The following is a 19076-nucleotide window of genomic DNA, read 5'->3' on the forward strand; positions in this document are numbered from 1 at the left end:
ATTAAATGGCTAGAAAATCACTTAAATGTTTTTAACAGGTCAAATGACCCCAATTATTTTCGAAAATTTCACATTACAGTTGTAGTACTGCATGTTAGACATAGAAAAAAATTGAAGGCCTTAAGAGGAAGCTATGTCCCGTTCGACATCAAACATGCATTGTTCCCTCTCGGAACCACGAGCCTTCTAGTGAGTTGCTCTAGTTTGTGAGGGGCGTGTGTCCAAACTTTCGACAAACATGCCAATTTCTTTACCACATCATCTTGGTGGATTGACATTACATCAACCAATGTTTCATGTGTTTCTAATTTTTTTTATTTTTTGGAATTAAGATGCCATATCACTCCACGCATACGTATGCATGTGTCCATGTCGTGAGACAAATATATTTGAAAATTCCTTATAATTTACTTCACATGGAATTAACTCACATACACGAACACAAATATGATTTTTCAAACCATTTTGGTTAGGCGTTGCATGTAGATGTAGTTCAAATTTGAATTACGGCCATTAAATGGCTAGAAAATCACTTAAATATCTTTAACAAGTCAAATGACCCCTATTATTTTCGAAAATTTCACAATGCAGTTGTAGTAGTGCATGTTAGACATAGAAAAAAATTGAAGGTCGTAAGAGTAAGTTATGTCCCGTTCGACATCAAACATGCATTGTTCCCTCTCGGAACCACGAGCCTTCTAGTGAGTTGCTCCAGTTTATGAGGGGGGTGCGTCCAAACTTTCGACAAATATGCCAATTTCTTTACCACATCATCTTGGTGGCATGGACATTACATCAACCAAGGTTTCCATGTGTTTTCTATTTTTTATTATTTTTTGGCATTAGATGCCATATACTCCATGCATACGTATGCATGTGCCCATGTCGTTGAGAGAAATATGTTGAAAATTCCTTATAATTTACTGCACATGGAATTAACTCACACACAAACACAGATATGATTTTTCAAACCGTTTTGGTTAGGCTTTGCATGTAGATGTAGTTCAATTTTGAATTACGACCATTAAATGGCTAGAAAATCACTTAAATGTCTTTAACAGGTCAAATGACCCCTATTATTTTCGAAAATTTCACATTACAGCTGTAGTAGTGCATGTTAGACATAGAAAAAAATTGAAGGCCGTAAGAGGAAGCTATGTCCCGTTCGACATCAAACATGCATTGTTCCCTCTCGGAACCACGAGCCTTCTAGTGAGTTGCTCTAGTTTGTGAGGGGTGTGTGTCCAAACTTTCGACAAACATGCCAATTTCTTTACCACATCATCTTGGTGGTATGACATTACATCAACCAATGTTTCATGTGTTTCTAATTTTTTTTATTTTTTGGAATTAAGATTCCATATCACTCCATGCATACGTATGCATGTGTCCATGTCGTGAGACAAATATGTTTGAAAATTCCTTATAATTTACTGCACATGGAATTAACTCACATACACGAACACAAATATGATTTTTCAAACCGTTTTGGTTAGGCGTTGCATGTAGATGTAGTTCAAATTTGAATTACGGCCATTAAATGGCTAGAAAATCACTTAAATATCTTTAACAAGTCAAATGACCCCTATTATTTTCGAAAATTTCACATTACAGTTGTAGTAGTGCATGTTAGACATAGCAAAAAATTGAAGGTCGTAAGAGTAAGTTATGTCCTGTTCGACATCAAACATGCATTGTTCCCTCTCGGAACCACGGGCCTTCTAGTGAGTTGCTCCAGTTTATGAGGGGGGTGTGTCCAATCTTTCGACAAATATGCCAATTTTTTACCACATCATCTTGGTGGCATGACATTACATCAACCAAGGTTTCATGTGTTTCTAATTTTTTTTTATTTTTTGGCATTAAGATGCCATATAACTCCATGCAGACGTATGCATGTGTCCATGTCGTGAGAGAAATATGTTTGAAAATTCCTTATAATTTACTGCACATGGAATTAACTCACACACACAAACACAAATATGATTTTTCAAACCGTTTTGGTTAGGTGTTGCATGTAGATGTAGTTCAATTTTGAATTACAGCCATTAAATGGCTAGAAAATCACTTAAATGTCTTTAACAGGTCAAATGACCCCTATTATTTTCGAAAATTTCACATTACAGTTGTAGTACTGCATGTTAGACATAGAAAAAAAATTTGAAGGCCTTAAGAGGAAGCTATGTCCCGTTCGACGACAAACATGCATTGTTCCATCTCGGAACCACGAGCCTTCTAGTGAGTTGCTCTACTTTGTGACGGGTGTGTGTCCAAAATTTCGACAAACATGCCAATTTCTTTACCACATCATCTTGGTGGTATGACATTACATCAACCAATGTTTCATGTGTTTCTAATTTTTTTATTTTTTGGAATTAAGATGCCATATCACTCCATGCATACGTATGCGTGTGTCCATGTTGTGAGACAAATATGTTTGAATATTCCTTATAATTTACGGCACATGGAATTAACTCACATACACGAACACAAATATGATTTTTCAAACCGTTTTGGTTAGGCGTTGCATGTAGATGTAGTTCAAATTTGAATTACGGCCATTAAATGGCTAGAAAATCACTTAAATATCTTTAACAAGTCAAATGACCCCTATTATTCTCGAAAATTTCACATTACAGCTGTAGTAGTGCATGTTAGACATAGAAAAAATTGAAGGTCGTAAGAGTAAGTTATGTCCCGTTCGACATCAAATATGCATTGTTCCCTCTCGGAACCACGAGCCTTCTAGTGAGTTGCTCCAGTTTATGAGGGGGGTGTGCCCAAACTTTCGACAAATATGCCAATTTCTTTACCACATCATCTTGGTGGCATGACATTACATAAACCAAGGTTTCATGTGTTTCAATTTTTTATTTTTTTGGAATTAAGATGCCATATAACTCCATGCATACGTATGCATGTGTCCATGTCGTGAGAGAAATATGTTTGAAAATTCCTTATAATTTACTGCACATGGAATTAACTCACACACACGAACACAATATGATTTTTCAAACCGTTTTGGTTAGGCGTTGCATGTAGATGTAGTTCAATTTTGAATTACGGCCATTAAATGGCTAGAAAATCACTTAAATGTCTTTAAAGGTCAAATGACCCCTATTATTTTCAAAATTTCACATTACAGTTGTAGTAGTGCATGTTAGACATAGAAAAAAATTGAAGGCCTTAAGAGGAAGCTATGTCCCGTTCGACATCAAACATGCATTGTTCCCTCTCGGAACCACGAGCCTTCTAGTGAGTTGGCTAGTTTGTGAGGGGTGTGTGTCCAAACTTTCGACAAACATGCCAATTTCTTTACCACATCATCTTGGTGGCATGACATTACATAAACCAAGGTTTCATGTGTTTCTAATTTTTTTTATTTTTTGAATTAAGATGCCATATCACTCCATGCATACGATGCATGTGTCCATGTCGTGAGACTAATATGTTTGAAAATTCCTTATAATTTACTACACATGGAATTAACTCACACACACGAACACAAATATGATTTTTCAAACCGTTTTGGTTTGGCGTTGCATGTAGATTTAGTTCAAATTTGAATTACGGTCATTAAATGGCTAGAAAATCACTTAAATGTCTTTAAAAGGACAAATGACCCCTAGAATTTTCAAAAATTTCAAATTATTGTTTTAGTAGTTCACGTTAGACGTAGAAAAAATTTGAAGGCCGTAAGAGGAAGCTATCTCCGGTTCGTCATCAAACATGCATTGTTCCCTCTTGGAACAACGAGCCTTCTAGTGAGTTGCTCCGGTTTGTGAGGGGTGTGTGTCCAAACTTTCGACAAATATGCCAATTTCTTTACCACATCATCTTGGTGGCATGACATTACATCAAACCAAGGTTTCCATGTGTTTCTAATTTTTTTTATTTTTTTTGAATTAAGATGCCATATAACTCCATGCATACGTATGCATGTGTCCATGTCGTGAGAGAAATATGTTTGAAAATTCCTTATAATTTACTGCACATGGAATTAACTCACACACACGAACACAAATATGATTTTTCAAACCGTTTTGGTTAGGCGTTGCATGTAGATGTAGTTCAATTTTGAATTACGGCCATTAAATGGCTAGAAAATCACTTAAATGTCTTTAACAGGTCAAATGACCCCTATTATTTTCAAAAATTTCACATTACAGCTATAGTAGGCATGTTAGACATAGAAATAAATTGAAGGTCGTAAGAGGAAGCTATGTCCCGTTCGACATCAAACATGCCTTCTTCCCTCTCGGAACCACGAGCCTTCTAGTGAGTTGCTCCAGTTTGTGAGGGGTGTGTGTCCAAACTTTCGACAAATATGCCAATTTCTTTACCACATCAACTTGGTGGCATGACATTACATAAACCAAGGTTTCATGTGTTTCTAATTTTTTTTATTTTTTTTGAATTAAGATGCCATATCACTCCATGCATACGTATGCATGTGTCCATGTCGTGAGAGAAATATGTTTGAAAATTCCTTATAATTTACTGCACATGGAATTAACTCACACACACGAACACAAATATGATTTTTCAAACCGTTTTGGTTAGGCGTTGCATGTAGATGTAGTTCAATTTTGAATTACGGCCATTAAATGGCTAGAAAATCACTTAAATGTCTTTAACAGGTCAAATGACCCCTATTATTTTCAAAAATTTCACATTACAGCTATAGTAGGCATGTTAGACATAGAAATAAATTGAAGGTCGTAAGAGGAAGCTATGTCCCGTTCGACATCAAACATGCCTTCTTCCCTCTCGGAACCACGAGCCTTCTAGTGAGTTGCTCCAGTTTGTGAGGGGTGTGTGTCCAAACTTTCGACAAATATGCCAATTTCTTTACCACATCAACTTGGTGGCATGACATTACATAAACCAAGGTTTCATGTGTTTCTAATTTTTTTTATTTTTTTTGAATTAAGATGCCATATCACTCCATGCATACGTATGCATGTGTCCATGTCGTGAGAGAAATATGTTTGAAAATTCCTTATAATTTACTGCACATGGAATTAACTCACACACACGAACACAAATATGATTTTTCAAACCGTTTTGGTTAGGCGTTGCATGTAGATGTAGTTCAATTTTGAATTACGGCCATTAAATGGCTAGAAAATCACTTAAATGTCTTTAACAGGTCAAATGACCCCTATTATTTTCAAAAATTTCACATTACAGCTATAGTAGGCATGTTAGACATAGAAATAAATTGAAGGTCGTAAGAGGAAGCTATGTCCCGTTCGACATCAAACATGCCTTCTTCCCTCTCGGAACCACGAGCCTTCTAGTGAGTTGCTCCAGTTTGTGAGGGGTGTGTGTCCAAACTTTTGACAAATATGCCAATTTCTTTACCACATCAACTTGGTGGCATGACATTACATAAACCAAGGTTTCATGTGTTTCTAATTTTTTTTATTTTTTGAATTAAGATGCCATATAACTCCATGCATACGTATGCATGTGTCCATGTCGTGAGAGAAATATGTTTGAAAATTCCTTATAATTTACTGCACATGGAATTAACTCACACACACGAACACAAATATGATTTTTCAAACCGTTTTGGTTAGGCGTTGCATGTAGATGTAGTTCAATTTTGAATTACGGCCATTAAATGGCTAGAAAATCACTTAAATGTCTTTAACAGGTCAAATGACCCCTATTATTTTCAAAAATTTCACATTACAGCTATAGTAGGCATGTTAGACATAGAAATAAATTGAAGGTCGTAAGAGGAAGCTATGTCCCGTTCGACATCAAACATGCCTTCTTCCCTCTCGGAACCACGAGCCTTCTAGTGAGTTGCTCCAGTTTGTGAGGGGTGTGTGTCCAAACTTTTGACAAATATGCCAATTTCTTTACCACATCAACTTGGTGGCATGACATTACATAAACCAAGGTTTCATGTGTTTTTCTAATTTTTTTTATTTTTTTTGAATTAAGATGCCATATAACTCCATGCATACGTATGCATGTGTCCATGTCGTGAGAGAAATATGTTTGAAAATTCCTTATAATTTACTGCACATGGAATTAACTCACACACACGAACACAAATATGATTTTTCAAACCGTTTTGGTTAGGCGTTGCATGTAGATGTAGTTCAATTTTGAATTACGGCCATTAAATGGCTAGAAAATCACTTAAATGTCTTTAACAGGTCAAATGACCCCTATTATTTTCAAAAATTTCACATTACAGCTATAGTAGGCATGTTAGACATAGAAATAAATTGAAGGTCGTAAGAGGAAGCTATGTCCCGTTCGACATCAAACATGCCTTCTTCCCTCTCGGAACCACGAGCCTTCTAGTGAGTTGCTCCAGTTTGTGAGGGGTGTGTGTCCAAACTTTTGACAAATATGCCAATTTCTTTACCACATCAACTTGGTGGCATGACATTACATAAACCAAGGTTTCATGTGTTTCTAATTTTTTTTATTTTTTGAATTAAGATGCCATATCACTCCATGCATACGTATGCAATGTGTCCATGTCGTGAGACAAATATGTTTGAAAATTCCTTATAATTTACTGCACATGGAATTAACTCAAACACATGAACACAAATATGATTTTTCAAACCATTTTGGTTAGGCGTTGCATGTAGATGTAGTTCAAATTTGAATTACGGTCATTAAATGGCTAGAAAATCACTTAAATGTCTTTAAAAGGTCAAATGACCCCTAGAATTTTCCAAAATTTCACATTACAGTTGTAGTAGTGCATGTTAGACATAGAAAAAAATTGAAGGTCGTAAGAGGAAGCTATCTCCCGTTCGACATCAAACATGCATTGTTCCCTCTCGGAACCACGAGCCTTCTAGTGAGTTGCTCCTTTGTATGAGGGGGGTGTGTCCAAACTTTCGACAAATATGCCAATTTCTTTACCACATCATCTTGGTGGCATGACATTACATCAACCAAGGTTTCATGTGTTTCTATTTTTTTTTTATTTTTTGGCATTAAGACGCCATATAACTCCATGCATACGTATGCATGTGTCCATGTTGTGAGAGAAATATGTTTGAAAATTCCTTATAATTTACTGCACATGGAATTAACTCTCACACACGAACACAAATGTGATTTTTCAAAACCGTTTTGGTTAGGCTTTGCATGTAGATGTAGTTCAATTTTGAATTACGACCATTAAATGGCTAGAAAATCACTAAATGGCTTTAGCAGGTCAAATGACCCCTATTATTTTCGAAAATTTCACATTACAGCTATAGTAGTGCATGTTAGACATAGAAAAAAATTCAAGGTCGTAAGAGGAAGCTATGTCCCGTTCGACATCAAACATGCATTGTTCCCTCTCGGAACCACGAGCCTTCTAGTGAGTTGCTCCGTTTGTGAGGGGTGTGTGTCCAAACTTTCGACAAATATGCCAATTTCTTTACCACATCAACTTGGTGGCATGACATTACATAAACCAAGGTTTCATGTGTTTCTAATTTTTTTTATTTTTTTTGAATTAAGATGCCATATAACTCCATGCATACGTATGCATGTGTCCATGTCGTGAGAGAAATATGTTTGAAAATTCCTTATAATTTACTGCACATGGAATTAACTCACACACACGAACACAAATATGATTTTTCAAACCGTTTTGGTTAGGCGTTGCATGTAGATGTAGTTCAATTTTGAATTACGGCCATTAAATGGCTAGAAAATCACTTAAATGTCTTTAACAGGTCAAATGACCCCTATTATTTTCGAAAATTTCACATTACAGTTGTAGTACTGCATGTTAGACATAGAAAAAAATTGAAGGCCTTAAGAGGAAGCTATGTCCCGTTCGACATCAAACATGCATTGTTCCCTCTCGGAACCACGAGCCTTCTAGTGAGTTGCTCTAGTTTGTGAGGGGTGTGTGTCCAAACTTTCGACAAACATGCCAATTTCTTTACCACATCATCTTGGTGGTATGACATTACATAAACCAAGGTTTCATGTGTTTCTAATTTTTTTTATTTTTTGGAATTAAGATGCCATATCACTCCATGCATACGTATGCATGTGTCCATGTCGTGAGAGAAATATGTTTGAAAATTCCTTATAATTTACTACACATGGAATTAACTCACACACACGAACACAAATATGATTTTTCAAAACCGTTTTGGTTAGGCTTTGCATGTAGATGTAGTTCAATTTTGAATTACGACCATTAAATGGCTAGAAAATCACTAAATGGCTTTAACAGGTTAAATGACCCCTATTATTTTCGAAAATTTCACATTACAGCTATAGTAGTGCATGTTTAGACATAGAAATAAATTGAAGGTCGTAAGAGGAAGCTAATGTCCCGTTCGACCATCAACATGCCTTCTTCCCTCTCGGAACCACGAGCCTTCTAGTGAGTTGCTCCAGTTTGTGAGGGGTGTCTGTCCAAACTTTCGACAAATATGCCAATTTCTTTACCACATCAACTGGTGGCATGACGCACGGTCGAACAGTGCGCCATTAGTAGTTTTGCAAAAAAAGGAATAAAAAATATAATAAAAAAACAACATTAGTGGCGCACTTTCTGACAGGTGCGCCATTACTAGTTACAACTAGTAATGGCGCACTGTGTCTGGATGCGCCATTAGTATGTTTGGACAGGCGCACTAGTTCAAAAAAAAATTGATACTAATGGCGCACCCTGGGCCAGGTGCACCATTAGTAGTTTCAACTCTAATGGCGTATCAGAAGGTGGTGCACCATTAGTATATACTAATGGCACACCGCTTGTCTGGTGCGCCATTAGTGTCAATCCCATCTATAGCCCTTTTTCTAGTAGTGACATGCATACGTATGCATGGAGTGATATGGCATCTTAATTCCAAAAAATAAAAAAATTAGAAACACATGAAACATTGGTTGATGTAATGTCATACCACCAAGATGATGTGGTAAAGAAATTGACATGTTTGTCGAAAGTTTGGACACACACCCCTCACAAACTAGAGCAACTCACTAGAAGGCTCGTGGTTCCGAGAGGGAACAATGCATGTTTGATGTCGAACGGGACATAACTTACTCTTACGACCTTCAATTTTTTTCTATGTCTAACATGCACTACTACAACTGTAATGTGAAATTTTCGAAAATAATAGGGGTCATTTGACCTGTTAAAGACATATAAGTGATTTTCTAGCCATTTAATGGCCGTAATTCAAATTTGAACTACATCTACATGCAACGCCTAACCAAAATGGTTTGAAAAATCATATTTGTGTTCGTGTGTGTGAGTTAATTCCATGTGCAGTAAATTATAAGGAATTTTCAAACATATTTGTCTCACGACATGGACACATGCATACGTATGCATGGAGTGATATGGCATCTTAATTCCAAAAAATAAAAAAATTAGAAACACATGAAACATTGGTTGATGTAATGCTTGGTTTATGTAATGTCATGTTCCCTCTCGGAACCAAGTTGAGTGGTAAAGAAATTGCTATTTGTCGAAAGTGTGTGTCAGACACTTTCGACAAACATGTCAATTTCTTTACCACATCATCTTGGTGGTATGACATTACATCAACCAATGTTTCATGTGTTTCTAATTTTTTTATTTTTTGGAATTAAGATGCACTACTCCACATACTGTAATGTGAATTTTCGAAAATAATAGTTTTGATGTTAAAGTTTTAAGTGATTTTCTAGCCATTTGATGGCCGTAATTCAAATTTGAACTACATCTACATGCAACGCCTAACCAAAATGGTTTGAAAAATCATATTTGTGTTCGTGTATGTGAGTTAATTCCATGTGCAGTAAATTATAAGGAATTTTCAAACATATTTGTCTCACGACATGGACACATGCATACGTATGCATGGAGTGATATGGCATCTTTTCAAAAAATAAAAAAATTAGAAACACATGAAACCTTGGTTGATGTAATGTCATGCCACCAAGATGATGTGGTAAAGAAATTGGCATGTTTGTCGAAAGTTTGGACACACACCCCTCACAAACTAGAGCAACTCACTAGAAGGCTCGTGGTTCCGAGAGGGAACAATGCATGTTTGATGTCGAACGGGACATAGCTTCCTCTTAAGGCCTTCAATTTTTTTCTATGTCTAACATGCACTAGTCTACAACTGTAATGTGAAATTTTTGAAAATTCAATAGGGGTCATTTGACCTTTAAAGACATATTAAGTGATTTTCTAGCCATTTAATGGCCGTAATTCAAATTTGAACTACATCTACATGCAACGCCTAACCAAAATGGTTTGAAAAATCATATTTGTGTATGTGTGTGAGTTAATTCCATGTGCAGTAAATTATAAGGAATTTTCAAACATATTTGTCTCACGACATGGACACATGCATACGTATGCATGGAGTGATTATGCATGGAGTGATATGGAATCTCATATTCAAGAGCTGCTTCTCAAGCAGACGGATAACGCAAGAGTTGCCGCCCGAGAGAAAGCCAAGATGGATCAACTTGAGTTAGACGCGGTTACTCCATTGTATGAAGGATGCAGGCCCGAGGATACCCGCCTGAAAGTAACGCTCATGGCTCTGGAGATGAAGGTAAAACACAAAATGACCGACGCATGCTTCGATGAGAACATGTCATTCTGGCATGAACGTCTTCCCAAGGGGAACAAGTGCCCGACCAGTTTGGACGAGGTGAAGAAAATCGTGTGTCCTCTGGATTTACCGCACGTGAAATACCATGTGTGCATGAACAATTGCATCATTTATTGGGACGAGCACGCGGAGTCTACCATATGTCCGGTGTGCGGCGTCACTCGATACAAGAAGAGGAAGAAAGCTCCTCGAAAAGTGGTGTGGTACTTTCCGATCACTCCTCGTCTGCAGCGGTATTTCGCGGACCCTAAGGTAGCAAAGCCCCTACGTTGGCACGCGGATAGGGAGGAGAAGAAGCGAGAATATGACGCAAATGATCCGGAGATAGATAAAAAAGACAAGATGCTGAGTCACCCTAGGATGCGAGCCAGTGGCAAGAGTTGAACTTCGAAGACCCAGAATTTGGGAATGATCCAAGGAACATTGTGCTAGGCGCGAGCACCGATGGAGTCAATCCGTTTGGCAGCCAGAGAAGCACACATAGCACCTGGCCTGTGTTTGTGTGGATGTACAACCTTCCCCCCTGGTTGTGCATGAAGAGGAAGTACATTCACATGAGTATGCTAATTGAAGGACCGAAACAACCAGGGAACGACATCAATCTATATCTGGGGCTGCTGAAAGAGGAGCTTGACACGCTATGGAAAACGCCAGCCAATACGTGGGACGCCGCAGAGAAAGAATATTTCCCTATGAGAGCCGCGCTGATCACGACGGTGCACGACTATCTCGGTTACGGATATGTCGCGGGGCAGGTGGTCCACGGATTTTCTGGATGCGTCAGGTGCATGGATGACACAACGTATCGCCAACTAGATAGAGATCCCAGGTCTTCGAAAACCGTGTTCATGGGACATCGAAGGTGGCTTCGCGACGATGACCCATGGAGTAAACGCAAGGATCTGTTCGATGGTGAAACCGAACCCCGAGGACGCCCACGTACGAGGAACGGCGAGGAAATAGACGAGCTGTTGAAAAATTGGAAAGACTGCCCACTGCCGGGAAAGAAGCAAAAGGCGCCAGAGCCGCTGCTGAAGGTATGGAAAACGAGGTCTGTTTTCTGGGACTTGCCGTATTGGAAGATCCACCGTGTGCCTCACAGCCTTGATGTCATGCATATCACGAAGAACATGTGCGAGAGTCTGCTTGGTACCCTGCTCAACATGCCAGAGAGGACCAAAGATGGGCCGAAAGCAAGGGCAGACTTGAAATCAATGGGCATCAGGCAGGAGCTTCACGCTATATATGATGATGATGATGATGAGGCGAAGCAGGACACGGAAAGTCGTCGCAAAGGCAAAAAGGCCAAGAAGACCGGAAATGACTACCCTCCCGCGTGCTTCACTCTAAGTCAGGAGGAGATCGAGCAGTTTTTCACCTGCCTCGTAGGAGTAAAACTTCCTTACGGTTACGCGGGGAAGATAAGCAGATACCTAGACACAGCGAAGCTGAAGTTCAGCGGGATGAAGTCTCACGACTGTCACGTGCTGATGACGCAGATACTTCCAGTTGCAATCTGTGGGATCATGGACGCGCACGTCCGTGAAACCCTATTTGGCCTGTGCAACTTTTTCGACGCTATCTCTCGGAAGTCTGTTGGCGTGAGGCAACTCAGAAGGCTACAGGAAGAGATCGTGGTGATACTATGCGAGCTTGAGATGTACTTCCCGCCCGCATTCTTCGACGTTACGGTGCATCTGCTGGTCCATATCGTGGACGATATCATCCAACTCGGGCCGACGTTCCTGCACGGCATGATGCCGTTCGAAAGGATGAATGGTGTCATCAAAGGATACGTTCGCAACATGTCACGTCCAGAGGGAAGCATATCCAGGGGCTTTCTGACCGAAGAGTGCGTCTCCTACTGCACGAATTATTTAGGCATCGAGAACCCCGTTGGTCTGCCCGTCAACAGGCACCTAGGCAGGCTCGCTGGATGGGGTCACTGTGAGGGTCGCGGCGAAATGCATGTCGACTTCGAGGGTCGACTCGCCGACTTTGAAAGAGCAAACCTAGTCGCGCTACAACACATAGACGTGGTTGATCGTTGGGTGGTAGAGCACAAAACCTTTATTAAGAAGACGTACAATGACCGAGGCCAACAGAGGACGGACGGAGATATACTCAAAGAGCACAACTCATGTTTCACGCGTTGGTTCAAGCAGAAGCTTCTGTCGTACCCTTTACATGAGGATTCTTCCGCGGAAGAACAACTCATATTCGCCTTGTCACAGGGCGCCGAGCACAACCTGATGACCTATGAGGCGTACGATATCAACGGCTACACATTCTACACCGAGGCCGAGGACATGAAGAGCGATGGTTATCAGAACTCCGGGGTAACGATGGAATCCTACACCGGTAACGACAAGGACATATACTACGGAAGGATCGAGGAGATCTGGGAGCTGAGCTATGCTGGAGAGAAGGTCCCGATGTTCCGTGTCAGATGGGCCAAGAGCGTCCTAAAAGAAGACCGGTATTTCACCACCATGGTTATACTCGAAGCCAAATCCAAGACCGCGGGCGCAAACGTCACCGCGAAAAATGAGCCATGGGTACTGGCTTCCCAAGTGGACCAATGCTTCTTCATTACCGACCCGTCAAAGCCCAGTCGTGTTGTCGTGAGGAGAGGCAAAAGGAAGATCATCGGAATGGATGGAGTAGCCAATGAGCAAGACTTCGACAAGTACGGCGACCCGAGGATCGAACATGACAACGATGATGAAGTAGCAGCATACACCACAAGAAGAAGCAGGACCACCCTACCTAAAGGACGTCCGTTCCACAGAAGAACTCCATTTGCGAAAAAGAAGGGCAAGAAGATTGTGAACAGATAGCTAGCTAAGATCGATTGTATTTAAATCGTAGCCTTCATTTCTCGATTGTATTTCATGGGCACTTTTTGAACTATCATGAATATTTTTAAATTTTATGGACACTCGATCTCGATCCCCCTCCATCTCGATCGCTATCCCACCTCGCCAGATCCGGTCCCCCTCGCCGCCGAGCACCCCCCGGTCCACCGGCCGCCGCCGCCGACCCCCCGCACCCTCGATTCCCCTACTCAACCGCCGCCGCTGACCCCCCCGCACCCCTCCCCTACTCAACCGCCGCCGCCGACCCCCCGCACCCCGCGCACCCTCCCCCGCTCCACCGGCATTACTGTTTGATGATATTTTTTAAAAAATTATTAATATCTTATAAAAAAATATTACTGTTATGATTTAAACAAGTTTGAACATATTTAAACACAAATAAGTATCAAACAACATTTTAAATGCATAAAAAAATTTGCGGAGCCTGGGAATCGAACCCAGGACCTCCTGGTGTGAGAACTGGCTGCTGCCAGTCGAGCTAGTAGAGGGAACTTGGTGTGGATCAGGTCAGGTGGAAGATAACCTGTCGGCTCGTGCAGAAATCAAAAAAAAATACTAATGGCGCACCAGGGTGAGGTGCGCCATTAGTATTGTGCCGCCCCATCCATATTTCCACCCCGGCCCAAACCTATCCCCTCTCTCTCCCTCGCCCTCGCCCTCGATCCCCTTCCCCTCTCCTCTCCCGACGCTGCTGCCCCACCGCCTCGACGCTGCCCCACCGCCGCCCCGACGCCGCCTCGACCCCGCCGCGACGTCTCCAACCACCGCCGCCTGAGGCCCCGACGTCGGCGCCGCTCTCCCCGTCGCCCCACCTCGTTGGACGCCATCGCCCCGCCGCCCTCGTCGCCGGCGGCCCGGATGCCGCCCCATCCACACCATCGTCGCCGGAGCACCACCACCACCCGGACCTCGTCGCCTCCTCCCTGCGTCGTCGTCGTCCCCGACATCCTCACCGCGCCCCACTGCCCTATCCCTACAGCCCCCGTGAGCTCCCCCTCCTCCTCTCCCCCTCTCCCCCTCGCGCGCACATGAATGTATTGTATGGATGTGCTATGCTGTGCTGTGCATGCATGCAAGGCAGAACTGAATGGATCTTTTGTGGTCATGTTCATACAGCAAATGTGAATTATCTAGGGATAGCATTACCATACAGTAATGAGTTTCTTGATGGCTGTTATTTCCAAAAAAAAGAGATCCATGGGCACTAGCACCCTGGACATATTTTTATAGAAGAAGCCCACCCGAGTGAGGCGTCAGAAATTCGTTCCGGACGGGATTCGGACTCTGGACGCAGGGTGCACCACTGTGAACCTTGGCACTAGGCTACTGCCTAGTTGTCAATTCGCTGTTATTTCTCATAGTGATGATTTGGATCATGTCAATGTGTTCTGCTTTGCTTAAATTGGGCTGAAGATTCAGATAGATTTACTATGTCTAGTAGGGTTAATTATACGTGTGAGTTCTTCAGATATATTATATAGATGAGTTGATGATGCACCTTTTCACAAGCTGTTGAGAGTTGTCACATGTCAGTCATGCTTCTACTGAATGCTACTAAAGAAGTAAACAACCTATAAATAGATATTAAGAATGTACAGTTTGACCTGTTAGTTTCTCAAGTAATAACGGTTTAGAGTTTCATTGCCATGGGGTGCATGCCTATTTTGAATGGTACTGTAGTTGTATAGCAGAATTGGTTGCGCACAGCTTCTAGAATCTACATTAGTTTATATCATGATATGAACAGTAGTAATCAACGTATCCTAAAGGCGCCTATCTACCACGTGGCTAGTGGCACATGTTCATATCTGGAAAGAGAACTAGAGTGGAAAACAGCACCACACATGCAAGGTAAAATTAGTAACATGAGCATACTGGACAGGCACACAATGCCATACATGGGAATTGAACTCATATCCTTAGGAAATGGTGTGAAACAGAATATTGCCATTTTAGTCATATCCTTAGGAAATGGTGTAGGTTGTTTCCTAAGTTATGCCTATCGACACAATAGTTGTTCTAATGGTGTAGTGGGTGATTTGGGGATCTTTGCAAACCTGCCTCTGAACTGATTTTATTTGTTCATCATGCTTTTGTACTATTGGAGCTTCAGTTGGGTGGCTGCTGGATATGGGGTTTTAGTTTTCTTGGAATTGGGGATTGATATTTGGATATACAGATAGGATTGCAAATGCTGCCAGTAGGATTGACTACTGATAGGCACTGTGATATGTGATTATTTTCCAGCTTCTTACCTAGGTGCTTCTGTATTGTGATTATTTTGTTTCGAGGGACTATAAAAATGCTTCCATTTATCAACAAAATTCCGGTTCTGTTTTGAAAGTTGGCGACACAGAAGATGCATCAGCGTCTTGCTGCCATGCTTAGTTTGATGTTGTGATGGAGGCCTTTTTTGCCTTGTCCACCGGAGAGGCCCTTGAGTTTGCTGGAATGTCGATTAACTTCCGTTCCGGCAAATTCGGGTACTCCATATGTCCTATTTTCAGCAAAGGTCATGCTGAAATTTTCCGTGAATTTTAGCATGACTTTGCTAAAAATAGGACATATGGGGTACTTGTGACTAATGCATGGGCCGGGGTATCTTAGTAGTTAATTAAGTAGGATCAAGTGCCCCGGCGTACTTGTGACTAATGCATGGCTTTTAGGGTGCCTCGGTGTCGATAAAAACTGAAATGATGAAAGCTTAGGCTTTTAGGGTGCCTCGGCGTCGAAAAACCCTCAATGATAAAAGCTTAGCTTTTAGGATGCCTCGGTGTCAACAAACCATAAATGATGAGACCATGATCTTGTTCCTTGACAATAACCAACTTTTTGACCAAACTTTGTTCCTATTTAGAGAGAAACATGGCCAACAACGATGAGGCCGGGGGTTCGGGCGTCAAGGCATTCTAGGAGCTGTCCCAGGAGATGGAGGAACAACCTCACTTGTATGAGGACGCCACCTTCCCCACCGATCCTGAGACCACTGATGGTACCGCCGAGGATGACCCCACTGATGCCACCACTGATGGTGCCGCCGAGGATGCCACCACTGATGATGGCGGCGCACACACAGATGGCAGCCAACCGAAGAGGCAACGGAAGGACCGGCGCCCGACCGTGCTCTGCACCCTCAAGGAGGAAGTTACTGAAGTGGACTCCGATGGGAATCCAATGGCGCCCGAACGAATAGTCAAGGGGTACTCGCTTTAGCTCGGGTGCATTCTCCGGAGCACCGTCTCGATCAACACCGAGAACCTGAGGCATCCTGACCGAGGGAATTTGCGCAACCTCCTCTTCACGAAGCTGCACGAACGATACAAGTTCCCCACTGAATTTGAAAACACAAGCCTCAAAGGGAATAAAGTGAACAATGTTGCCCTCACGAAGATGAGCAAGGCCCCTTCGTGAAGAGAATGATCGAGAAAGGTGAGAGTTATGAGAAGATCAAGGAGAAAAATCCTTCGATCACCGAAGATGACTACAACAACTTCAAGATCAATTGCTCGAGCACCGCAAACTCCGAATCAAGTAAGTGGGGGAAAGAAATGCGGGAGCTGAACTTAGGGGAACACACACTCGGTCCCAGCGGTTACAGAGTGGCGGAGCCTATATGGGACAAGGAGGAGGCGGACCGTGCCGAGCAAGGCCTACCGCCCCTCTTCGATAAATACGATGACAAGCAGACCAGGAACTTTGTCAGGGCCCGGTACAAGAAGGACCCGAAAACAAAGGAGCTTACCACAGATCCGAAGACCAGGGTGCTTGAGCTTGTTCTGGTAAGGAATACACCCCCGTGTAATTAGCTCCATATGGTTGCATTCTAATTAATGAAGCCAAATTTCTAAATGGTTCACATTCCTTCCGCAGGCGACTGAAAGCAGTAGCGCGGGGTCGACTAAGAGCAACCCTTGGGACACCACTCTAAATAGGGCGTTGAATGTAATGAAGAACAAGGATAAGCTCAGTAAGCCGACGTCAGCTGGTCGTGTGGCCGGCAAAGGCTTGTCGACAAAATGGTCGTCATACTATAACACTGGTGGGCGAAAGGAGAAAAAGACCAGCTCGGAAAGCCAGGCGCGCGAGGTTCAAGAACTCAGGGCACAGGTGGCGCGGATTCCGGAGATTGTCCAAGAGCAAGTGGAACAACAACTCGGAAGGACGATCACCGCCATTGTGCCTACCTTGATCCAGGGGATTAGTGCGTGGATTGCGGGCGGCCAACAGGGGCCGCCCCCGATTCCTAGCTTCACGGCCAGCAACTCGCAGAACATGATGGCGGGGCCATTGGTGTCTCCGACGCTGGCACAGGAGCTTAATGCACCCGGGTGTACGCCGGCTGGCACCTCTGCAGCAAGCGGCCCCACCGTCAACTGCATGCCCGCCATTGGCGGTGCCTCGACATTAGCCGAGCTCGACGCCATCATCACGGTAACTAATTAAGCCTCTCTCGGCCAAGGACTTCATCTCCTTGCCTTTGACTGGGCATCCCTGACGCCCTACATGTTTTCGCAGGGCACCGCCGACGTTCCGTGCACTCTCCTGCACTTCGTGAACAACAAGTTGGTCGATGTCGCCAAGGGCAAAATCATTCAACCGGGCAACCCCTTGTTCCACGGTACCCAGGTGCCACCCAACTTGTTTAGGGTTCAACTGGTTCGGGTGCTGCCAGGCTGCGACGAGTTGTTACCTCCGATTCGACCTGTCAGGGCCGACGATGATGACGTGATGACCCTCAGCGCCTGCCTGAGCTGGCCCCTGCTTTGGCCAAAGAGCCAGATTCGTTTGGGGGCGGGGGACACCACCCCAAAGACAACACCGCCAGTCGTGCCGGCACCAAGTCGGGCCCATGGCAAGACCGCCGCACCGGTGCCGGACATCCCTATGCCACTGGATCCAAACATGCATATGGCACAGGATCAGAACGACGACGACGACGATACATTTGCCAACGTCGATCAGTACTTTGCCGATCATGGGTACGGTGGCGACTTCATGGGGCCTCCTTCTCAAGAACCCAACCCAACAAAAGACGTGCGCGATCTAGCTGGTACCGCGGAGAAGCCAAGTTGCAACAGGCGTCGTCTGCCGTTCAGCTCTCAGGAGACGCCTCCAGCTGCCGACTTCACCGAGCCTCAGATAGGCGAGGTGCGAAATATTATCAGCCCCAACGCACTCAAGAAGGCGGTCTGTGAGCAGAACTCGGTCCCATTACAGGAGAAGAAGAAGGCACGCAAAAGAAAGACTAACAAGGGTGCGGGCCAGCCGGCACCGAGTATGATCCTTGCTCAGGACGGGCCACCTTCACCTGAGGATATCTCGAGGAGGGTGCATGTGGCGGGTAGGCCGATGCTACCGAGAAATATGCTCGATGCTGCAACCGGTGCTATGCGGAGTCTGCATGACAGTGTTCTTTCTTTGGAGAAGCGGCGTCTCGGAGAGAAGGATGTGGCATACCCGGTTTTTGCGGCAAAGGTGCCAGAGGGCAAGGGCTTTGTGGATAACTCCATCGGGGGTACGATCGTCCTGCGGTTTGATGACATCCACGCTATGTTGAACCTTCATCCGCTGCACTACACCTTCG

This window comes from Triticum urartu, chromosome 2 (assembly GCF_003073215.2).
Source record: "Triticum urartu cultivar G1812 chromosome 2, Tu2.1, whole genome shotgun sequence".
Taxonomy (NCBI): domain Eukaryota; kingdom Viridiplantae; phylum Streptophyta; class Magnoliopsida; order Poales; family Poaceae; genus Triticum; species Triticum urartu.